Source organism: Cyprinus carpio, chromosome A8, assembly GCF_018340385.1.
Source record: "Cyprinus carpio isolate SPL01 chromosome A8, ASM1834038v1, whole genome shotgun sequence".
Taxonomy (NCBI): domain Eukaryota; kingdom Metazoa; phylum Chordata; class Actinopteri; order Cypriniformes; family Cyprinidae; genus Cyprinus; species Cyprinus carpio.
Window position 1 is genome coordinate 401,191 of NC_056579.1, and position 11,219 is coordinate 412,409.

An 11,219-nucleotide genomic window follows, 5' to 3' on the forward strand; every position below is an offset into this window, starting at 1 on the left:
AACAGAAACAGGAAACAACTGAAGAAATCTCCCAACTCTTACAAGAGCTGCACAAGCTGCACATCAACCTCAGACAGTGCAGCGACCATAACGACAAATCATTCGGACACAGATCCACAAGAGAAACATTACTGCACTGTGACAACACTGAGAGAAGAGCACCGATTACTTCACATCAACGTGTGATTCTGTCTTAAAGGCTTCTATTACTTCAGAGGAATCCATTATCTTGCTCAAAAACATTCACTCTTAGCATGCTGATTTTTGTGCTGTGTAACTGGACAACAATGTATTAATTAATGGACTTTTTTCACCAGTATTTTGTACACTTAAATGCTTACACACTAGTTGGCAACTTGCTATATTAGTTTCACTCACAGCAAATGATAATAAAAACAACACAAAAAAATATGAATAATCATACTTGTAATTATATTTGAATTGATTATCACGCTTAACAAACATTAAATTGTAATGTAAAAACATGCTTGATCAAGGGGTTTGATCATGCTTTCACTATGGTGAGTAAATTGTAAGTGATTGCAGAATGACTGTAAATAATTATATAGACCATAATATTTCTCCCTATTTAATAAGAAAAAATGAATTTTTAAAACAATAATAAACATAACTGAAAATGTTCTCACATTTTTGTGGATTCCCTGGTTTTAATGTGTGAAAGGTTTCATCCATGCACATTGTTACAAATAACAAAAATGTAATCTTTCATCAAAAATAACCAGCTAGCCTCTTGAAATGACTTTCCTTTCTGCTTGTCACTTAGGCTGTGGGGTTATAGAGGTACAACAGTTAGGTCCGGAAGTAAAAATACTATTCATTTTCTCAACATGAGAATGATAACTTTAAAACCTTCTTTAATGTCATTCTTATTATGAGCTATGAGGTTTAAATCTATATGCTTTTACTAAAGTCGACAGACCACATTATTTCAACTTGCTACAAAACATTTTTGTAACCACTTTTTTTTTTTTTTTTTAATTGTGTTCCAACAGCAGAATTTCTGCTGGAAAATCCATATTTACCCACAGATTCTGCAAAGAAATCTCCACCAATCAGAGAATCGAATCAAGCAAATTATGATAAATTTTTAAGTCTGGTATTTCTATCTTTGTTATAGTGCGTCAGTAGGAAATATCAGTTTACATTTGCAAACATTCATTTTGCCATTAATTGTAACAATCCAAGGAGCCTGACAACAGCCAAGCGCTGCACACAGAGATCTGATCTCACCATCATCCAGTCTGTCTGGAATAACATGAAGACACAGAACAAACGGAGACAAACTAAATCCAGAATAACTGGCAACGTCTCCAAAATGCTTCAAGAAGCTTACTCCTGCAAAGCTACCTGAAAAAACTATGTGCAAGTGTACCAAGGGCAAAAGCTGCTTAAAAGCATAGGATGGTCACACCAAATGTTGAGTTAATTTAGTTAATAGTTAACTGATAAAAAGAAAATCTATTTATGATATTATTTTTGACAGCATCTCCATTTTAGAGCATTTTTACACAAGTGCCTAAAACCTTTCACAGTACTGTAGCTTTGCAGGTAGGTTTCTTTGAAGTATCTTGGAGACATTGCCTCAGTTTCTTCATGTCATTCCAGACAGACTGGATGATGGTGAGTTAGCTTTTTAGGCATTGTTTCAGCTAATCTTACTCAATTTTGATATTTAACATCTACTTTTCACCATCCAATCATTTTGTGATGGATAAACTCAACTGCCACATTTTTTTTAATCATGCAATATTCTGTTTAATTCAGAAAGGTCACATTACAAATACAATGGGGTTGGAAGCAGAGTTTCACATTAACTTTAACATGTATTTGATTTGCTTTTATTGTTGTTGGATGAATCAAAGTCACTGTTATTAAGTGTGTGGTTTATAATAATATGTAAAATCAGAACAGCAAATACCAGTTCTTAGGAAATTTTTTGTTCACAGTGTTCTCCACTCCATCCTTCAAAGCAGATACACTTTAAACTTTGACCTCATGTCACTGAGAGGAAGAGCTTCACTGGGTACCATGTAGAGGGATCATGTAACCTGAGTGAGGGTCCCGTCGAGCACACCGTCCCTGGGCGTTACACATTCTTTTACTGCAGTTCCTGACACCGATCTGCAGGGAGGAGACATATTCTCCTAATACTGGAGCTGATGTAATCACGCAAGAGAGCGCACTGCCGCTGGAGAAAGACAGAAACATATATAACAGCTGCAGCAGTGAGTAAGAAGATGTGTGCTAAGTCTAATATCGAATATTAGGCATTTTCAGTTTGTGTACTGAAGGTGTTTGGATTTATATGGAACATTAGGTTCACGCACAAAGGTAAATCCAGACTATAAACCCTCACACACACACACAGTTAGGCCTACTGACCTTTAGACTTGGCAAAAACTTCAGCTCGCCCCACAACACAACAACTCCAGTGGCACCTAAAGCAGCACTCTCACCTAGTGTGTGCTCCAAATCCGTCTGAAAAGATACACACACACTAACACAGTATCACAGAAGAATGTAGTTTTTAAAGTCAGATCAGCCTGAAATATATTATTATATTATATTCTAGCAATTACTGATATAACTGATAATTATTTTAATGTTATGGCTGATGACCAGAATTAAAAAATTGACCACTATTAAATTCAAAAAAAGGTTTTTTTATTAAATAAACACACAAAAAAAATACATTAAAATGATATTATTATATTATATTATAACCATACTGATATAAAAACTGATAATTATTTAATGTTATGGCCTGATGACATAAAAAATGTTCCAAATATTAAAATTCTAAAAAAAAACAATTATAAATAAACACTAAAAAGAAAAAATAAATTAAATTAATTTTAATTGCTGGCCATTACTTGATACTGACTAATTATTTTAATGGCTCTTATGGCTGGTGATCAGAATTAAAATTGGCCCATATTTATTTTAATTTCTAAAATATTTTGTGTGAATAAGTAAATAAATAAACACTGAAAACTAAAAATAATGCTTTTAAATGTTAGCTGAATTGAGCTATCAGCATTATAATAAAATACATTTTGAAATTAACTAAAGATTACATTTAGGAGTGGTGTTTTAATAAATATTAAACAATATTTTATTATTATTATTAAACAATATATATTTAAAAAAAAAAATTTTTTTTTTAAATTAACATTAATTGACTCTATTGCCCCCAGAATAAGGTTAGTTACCTTTACAGTAACCAAAAAAAAATGTACATTTAGTATGTACAGCAGCACTGTGTACTTAAAATCCATTGGCCAAGAATTTACATTATTGCATTCTTGAACTGATCAGGATTCTGTGCTGAAGAAGAACTAAATGCTTAAAAATGAGAATGAGGTGAGTCACCTATGGCTGTACTGGGCAAAAGCTCAAAACTAAACCCCTCCTCTTTCAATATCTATTCTATCATGATAAAACTGGAGCTCAGAACAAAACACAATGTTAAAACTGAAGTATGGAGGAAAACTGTCAAAGGGCTATTGTGTAGGCTACCCGATTAAGAAAGAAAGGCAATGTGTGTGGGAATTGCCACTCTGGTGTAGGGCGGAAAAAACAGGAAGTGCTTCGGTTTTGTTTTTTGCCAGGTGAATGCCGGGATGCCATCTCGGAGGCCTCAAGTACACGGTGGTCTCAACATGAGTTGAGCGTGTGTGTGTCCTGCCAGCTTACGCCACAAATAAATGCTGGGATACAAGGCGGTGGAGTGTGTTGCCATAAAAACACCAGGTTATCATCGGGGGGGCGAGAATCTCTGTTTCATTGTGGCACTGCCCCGTGTATCCACTCTGTCCTTGGCCCTGATTTGTTATAGCAACTGGGCAACCCATTAAAACCCCCATAATCCCTGCTGGGCAGAGGCATGGACAACCTAGGCGTGAGAGTCTCTTCCAAAATGTTCTTGCTGCTAATTCAAACTCCGCTTTCCGCCTCAGATTTCACTTCCTCTTCTGACATATCTGGATGTTTCCACCTAACCAGCTTTTTTGAAAATTTCCGATATACAATTCTAGCGTCCCAAAGTTCCACATCCATACAGGCTGCCATGCTTCCCAATCTAGCACTGCTAATCCTCTGAATGTCTTTCTCAACACATCAATGATCTGCATTCTCGGCCAATGAGAGGTGAGCATTCAGGGATCCCTATTGAGGCAGGCCACCATTTGACCTTTGAGCCCTGACGGTTGCTGTAGGGGTAAAGGCCCAGACGGCGCTGATAAAATATGCTCATATTCTGACCCTGAAATCTCTGCTTTTGAGTTATGTATGATGTTGAACACTGGCGCAGTGGCAGGGAGACCCCGTATCGATTCTGACACCAAGATGTAGGTATTTCCAGATCACTGAAAAGCCACGCCTCCCAGTGACAGACTCAACCCCCTCAACCATATTCTGAACAGAGTTGCTGGGAGACAAAATGATTGACAGGGCTAATTTGAGGAAGGGATGGTAAATTATAGAGGATCTCAGAATGCATGCCTATGAACAGACACACAAATTTTAGTGTCATTTATATTGATGAAAAAAAAGCAAATAATCTAGAAAAAAAAGTGTATGAAAACTTTTTTTAGTTTTAGACAAGACCATAGGCTAAGCTCAACATGAATTTTCTATTATTCGGTCTATACCGGGGAGTTGAAGAAGGAGTTCCTGTGTTTGTGAGTACAGTATAGTTCCTATGGAAACAGGTTTTAAAGTATACCTATGGTTGCCTGATAACCATATCAGAGCAGATCCGACAGTGGTATTCATGGTAAGGTGTCTCATAGAAGTTTTGAAAAACATTTTTATTTTTATGTATGCACTCAATAACTGATTGTTTCTATTCATTGTTAATCAAAAATATAAATACATTAGCAGATTACCTTAAAACCAAAATTAAAAAAAAAAACAACACTTTGTGGCCATTTACTCAAAACCACACTAATCTAAAAAGTGAGTTTAAAATACATTTTTTGAAATGACTGAAAAAATAAATGTTGACCAGTTACAGGTAATACTATACACTATACTTATACAATTATATATTTACATACACTACTGTGTCAACAGCTTGGGTTTTTTAAAATGGGTGTTTCTTTTTGTTGTTTCTTTAATTAAAAAAATTAGGGACACTTGTTTTCAACATCGATAATCATAAAAAATGTTTCTTGAGCACCAATCAATCATAAATCAATCAATCAATCAATCAATCAATCAATCAACCAGGGAAACAGAAAAGTTTCAACATCAACAGAAAGTTTTTTTTTGATAAATCAAAAAAAGCAGCACCATAATCTCAGCAGTGCTATTTGTTTTTTTAGAGGGGGGTGTGATAAAAGACATCCTTTCAATTATTATTTTCTAATAAAAAGGAAATAATTAGCAGTTTAAAACACACAAGTAAACATTGGTATTAAGGCACATTCAGATTGTCAACAGTATTTTGAATTCAATACAGTTCAAACAGTTCAGGTTTACGAAATCCTTCTTGTCCTGTAAACAATGTGTTTGTGTATCCCTGAATTATTACAGACTGAAGAAGTGTAGTATGAGTCTCAGATGTCCTTGTGCATCCAGAAGATGGGCAGCCCTCTGTTGTCGGTGTACGGCGTTTGCTCCAGAGTCTGTGTAACTGGAGCCAAGGATGACGGAGGACAAGATGGAAGAGGTGGAGGAGCAGGAGGACTGGAGAGAGGAGGAGGAAGGTGGTAGGAGCAGGCAGGAGGGTTGGAGAGAGGAGGAGGAGTGTGGTGGAGTTGGTGACCCCTGGGGGACGCGCCAATCCGGAGTGAGGTGGAGCAGCCGGTACTGGGAGAAGAGCGAGGAGGTCGGAGCAGGAGCGGAGGGACTGGAGAAGAGGAGGAGGTGGAGGAGCAGGCTGGACGGGGACGAGGGGGGTAGGAGTGGAGGAGCAGGAGGACTTGGAGAGAGGAGAGGAGGAGGTGGGAGGAGGGGGGCAGCAGGAGGACTGGAGTGGAGGAGGGAGGTGGAGGAGCAGGAGAACTGGAGAGAGGAGGAGGGCGAGGAGCAGGGAGGACTGGAGAGAGGAGGATGTGGCAGGGAAGGAGGACTGGAGAGAGGAGGAGGAGGTGGGAGCGAGGAGGACTGGGAGGAGAGGAGGAGGTGGAGGAGCAGGGAGAACTGGAGAGAGAGGAGGAGGTGGAGGAGAGGAGGACTGGAGAGAGGGAGGAGGTGGAGGAGCAGGAGGACTTGAGGAGGAGGAGGTGGAGGAGCAGGAGGAATGGACGAGAGGGGTAGGAGGTGGAGGCGGAGGAGGAGGGAAGGATGTGGTTAAAATGGAAGGTACAGGTGAGTGCAGCATTGTTAAAATCTAGCATCACTCTTCCTGCCTTCTTCTCATTCTCTGCGCTGCTACAGAACTTGTGCAGGACCTCCATGGGCATGAAGTAAGGAGGCCAGCGGTCCCGACTTTGGACAGGCTTGGGACCAGCACCAAACCCTCGATGGGCATAGTACAGAAGTGCTGCTTATCAGGGGTGGTAAGGCACAATCGGGTGCAGCCCCGTCCCTTGGGCATACCGCTCAAACACCCTCCATCAGGATAACGCCCGTAACCCTTGCCCTCGTAATGTGGTGCACACCACGACCGACTCCACAAACAGACTATGGCTCCCCAGAACGCGGGACAGCGGGCATGGCCTATCAGCTTCTCGTCTTGAGTCTGTCTCTCCCCCTTCAGCCGAAGGAGACAAAAAAAAAACACTGGATAGCGGTGGCTTGACTGACGGATAGGGAATTGAATTCGCGTCCCCCATGCTGCGCTGCCATTGGGTATTGAGTAATTCTTGCACACAACCTTCCACTAGCTCCCAGCGCTCGTGAAGAGGTTCAATTTCGAATGAACTTCACAGCTGATGTTGCCATCCACCACCTGCCACACACGCCAAGGGCACGGGGTCAACAGGGGCCAGTAACAACACTTGACTGAATGGCTCAGACGTCATTTACGTAATGAGCGGTCTTCATTCATTTGGGATAGATTATTTTTATATTCAACCTCATGTTGTTCCAAACCTGTATGACTTTTTTCTTCTGTGTGAACACAGCAGATATTCTGAAAATATTTCAATCTTCTTGTTTTTTTTTTGTTGTTTTTTTGTCAGTACAATGAAAAGCCAATGAGGGACCAGGCAAGTTGTTTTGGACCCCACTGACTCATTGTACAGAGAAAAACAGGCTGAAACATTCTTCAAATGACCTTCTTTTGTGTTCCACAGAAGAAACAACTTTTTAGGTTTGGAACAACATCAGAGTAAGTTAATTATGAAAGGATTTTCCTTTTAAAGGATTTAACTTCCATATTTTTTTTTCCCAGCCGTGAAGAACAAAGGTGGAGTATCCACTTGATTTCTTATAAATCTGCAGTATTTTCTGTAACATGCTGCAACAGCTGTCAGCTGTTTGCAACACTCAACTCACATTTGTCATCATCATCACTTCCACATGTCATTTTTCATAGACAAAAGTTAGAATAATAAAAAGGTTAGACTGACTTTGTAAGTAATTCACAGCACTGAAGCAACAAACACAAGCAAATAACAACAGCCTATTTCATTAGCAGTTTTCTTTTTTCTCATAACACATACAATTTTTTTTTTTATCTGTTGAAGTCAAAATAGCAGAGGAAGTCATGGTGTGAATGTGTGATTCCGCTGTTACACCACATGGACTTCATGCTAATGTAATATATATATATATATATATATATATATATATATATATATATATATATATATTAATATATATATATATATTCTTATATATATATAACATTTACATTTTTAAGTTCCGTTTTGACATACTTTCAGTCACTAACTTGAAACTTATTTGCATTTACTCTGCAATTCCTTCGCATTTCCTATGTATGAATGCAAGTGAATGACTTTATTATAGTAGTCATCTGATATAGCTTTTTCCAATGCACCTAGAGAGCAGGGTGGGCAATGGTCAATATGCTAACATATATATTTAGTACAGTAGTTTTGCATGACTGCAAAATGAGATGCACAGAAAATTGCTGAAGAATTAAACAAGCTTTCATTTTACACAATAGTTCACATTTCATTTTGCAATTTTGAATGTCAATAGCTTAGTACATCAAGGGAAGCAATGGTAGTTGACCAAGAGGACAAGGTTAACGGCCAAAAATATCAGTATACACTGATTGATTTATTACTGGTTAATTATAAACGGAACAACACATATAAAAGTAACATGCATTTCTACTCTTTTCTAGCTTGCTTCCTAATATCATTTTCTAATAAATAACTGAATATTGTTGGCTTCCTCTTTTATAAGTAGCTTTGGATAAAAATGTCTGCTAAATGCATAAATGTAAATAAATTTTAGTTTCTTTGCTAAAAATCAAACACAGAACCATGACTGGACTAAAGGATTTAAACCCAGATTCAGTGCTCCGACATAAACCATAACCACAATCCATTGTAAATAAAAACATAAATCAACCAAACTGTAAACACCAAAAAAATTAGCAAAAGTGCAAATAAAACAACCACCCTCACCTGCAGCCCTCAGAGAGACAGAACTGCCAGTTAATGTTTAAAAGTTGTGTCTCATGCAACTGAAGGTTAAGATCAGGAAACAAGACAGTTTGAAGTGACCCCCTTCTCTGTAAGCTCACTTTAACACTGGCCTGGGGTCAGTGTGGCCTGTTCTCTAGAATTAATTACTTTTATTTTGGTATGGAGAGCCTGGTTCTAGATCAGTAATTAGAAGAAACAGCTTTCACGACTTTACCAAGCCAAGTGTGAAATGCTGATGAGAAGTGTGTGGGGTTTTGAGAAGGCTGCAAACCCTAATAAGGAGATCAGAGTAAAGCTATTCAGAGCACTGCCATTTAACATGTTCATTGAATAATTTGATTGTCAATGTTTGTTTTTTCTTTCTCAGGTCAATTGAGCCCCGCATTTTGGCTGAACCTCATTCAAGACTGATCGTGCTGCACAGCCAGACAGAAACACGCATTGTCTCTGTCTCAAGCAAAACTCGAACGAGCGAGTCCTTCTTCAGTCAGGCCACGCGACTCTCTAACGGGTACTGAACAGAGTTTGATTCAACATTTCTAAATACGACAACAGCTTAATAACTATCATATCGTGTTTATAAAACGATTTAATAAAGGCTTGAATCTTTAATCAACATTAGCAGCATGCCACAAGAGCACAACACGACAGACCGCAAGTCAAAGAAGTGAACAGATAAACGAACAAACACAGCAAGCGGTTATGATTCCCGTTCGACTGCTTGTGGGAGACACATGCGTTTTATTTTAGATTAGCTAATATGAGAGCTTATCTGTGATACCTACATGTTGATAACTTTATCGCTGTCACAGCAGCTGTTTTGAATCTCCCTCTTCTTCTAGTGGAGCAGATGAAACAGCGCGAGTCGATTTACTGCCAACTACTGGCCATGTTCACTACATCATCGTGTACATTCTGGAAGTGCTGTAAGCCTACTGTGCTCCGCTGCATTAACACTGCTCACGTCAATTTATATACAGTGGAGATCAAATTTAAAGAACAATCTATGAATACTTGATTGCTTAATACTTGACACCCCCCCCCCACCCGAACTATTGTTAATCTTCATCGCTCAAAATTTGAAGACTAATATGTTTGACAAAATTTCCAAGGCATTTCAACAAAAACCTTTATTTTTTAATCTTCATCGCTCAAAATTTGAAGACTAATATGTTTGACAAAATTTCCAAGGCATTTCAACAAAAACTATTTTGATCAAAGTGAGGTAAGACTTTAGGTAATTTTCACAGTGTATTGACTAATGTTAACAAACACACCTTTTGATTTTAATAATGCATTAGTAAATGTTGTTATTAACATTAGATTAATAAATGCCGTAGATCTGTTGTTCAAGCTTCATTATTCATGTGAACTAAAGTAGTTAACTAATGAACCTTATTGTAAAGTGTTACCAAAGAAGATTACAAATAAAATTTTGGAAGGTTACAGCTGTCAGAAATTAGGAAGTGTAAAAGCCCTTGCTTTGAGTGACTTCAGCACATCTGCAGCCACAGTATCTCACTATATTCTCACACTGTGCGTGTGTGATCTCAGTCCATTCTTCTTCCAGTCTCTTCATAGCTCTGTAGTGGGTTTCTTAGCCATAACTTTGTTGAAGATTTTCAGATGGGTTTAGATCAGGACTCTGGCCCCGCCATTTCATTATTTTAATGTTCTTAGCTTAAAGGAAATGCTTTTTCCCCATTTTTCAGTTGGTAACGGGGGTCATTGTCTTGCATGAAAATTGCCGGCTGATTGGGAGATGGGTGCAGGGAAGGAACTACATGTTGCTGAAGAAGGTTCTGATAAACATTGGCTTTTCAACTGCCATGTATCTGTACAAGAGGCCCAACTCCTGCTGCAGAAATGTATCTGCCTCCAAAACCTTGACACTTCCTCTTCCAGTTTTCACTGACTTCTTTACGCACTCAGGGTGCAGTCTTTCCCCAGTTTAAAGAAAATGTTTTCCATCAGACCCAAATAAATTAAACTTGCTCTTATCACTAAAGTGAACTTTGGACCAGTTCTCCTCTCTCCACACAACATGCTCCTCAGCAAAGGTGAGTTCAGTTATTTGATGAGAGGCTTCATCACTGCAGAGTATACTTTCAGTCCGACTTCTATTAAAGCTGTAGTGTTGAACCAATTCTCCATCGAGAGTCTCCACATTGTGCTGTCTTCTCACTCATTTGTCTTATGCAGACAGCCAGCCTTTTTGGGGAACTTGAATGAATTAGTGTCATTGTAATTTTCTAGAAATCACAGATTCGGAATGATCAGCTTCTCTTGCAATGGCTGAAAGTGTCATCCTTTTGGCCTTTGTCTGGACAACCTCCTGTCACAGGGTTTCAGTCACCTTAGAGTGGCCCGCCATCCTGCAATCTCATATATTTTCATCATATTCATGGTTTATCATATAATAAAGGAAATTAGCACCAGGTGCCAGACCAAACACCAATAACTTGGAGGTATCTGTAAGTGTTCTCTAATTTTGATCAGAGTTCTTTTTCAAATATCTCATTTAAGTTCTTTATATCGTGCTACAGTATATAATTAATTTATGAAATATGCTTTAAAAAACTGTCCTTCTACTCCAGTTAGGATAACTTCAAATAAGACTTAGCAGGG

The 11,219-nt window shown here is 38.4% G+C and overlaps 1 pseudogene; it reads right to left on the reverse strand.

Moving 5' to 3' along the window:
* Positions 1-1,945: 1,945 nt before the first annotated feature.
* On the reverse strand, positions 1,946-4,797 carry LOC122145988 (annotated as a pseudogene).
* Between the last annotated feature and the right edge of the window lie 6,422 nt (positions 4,798-11,219).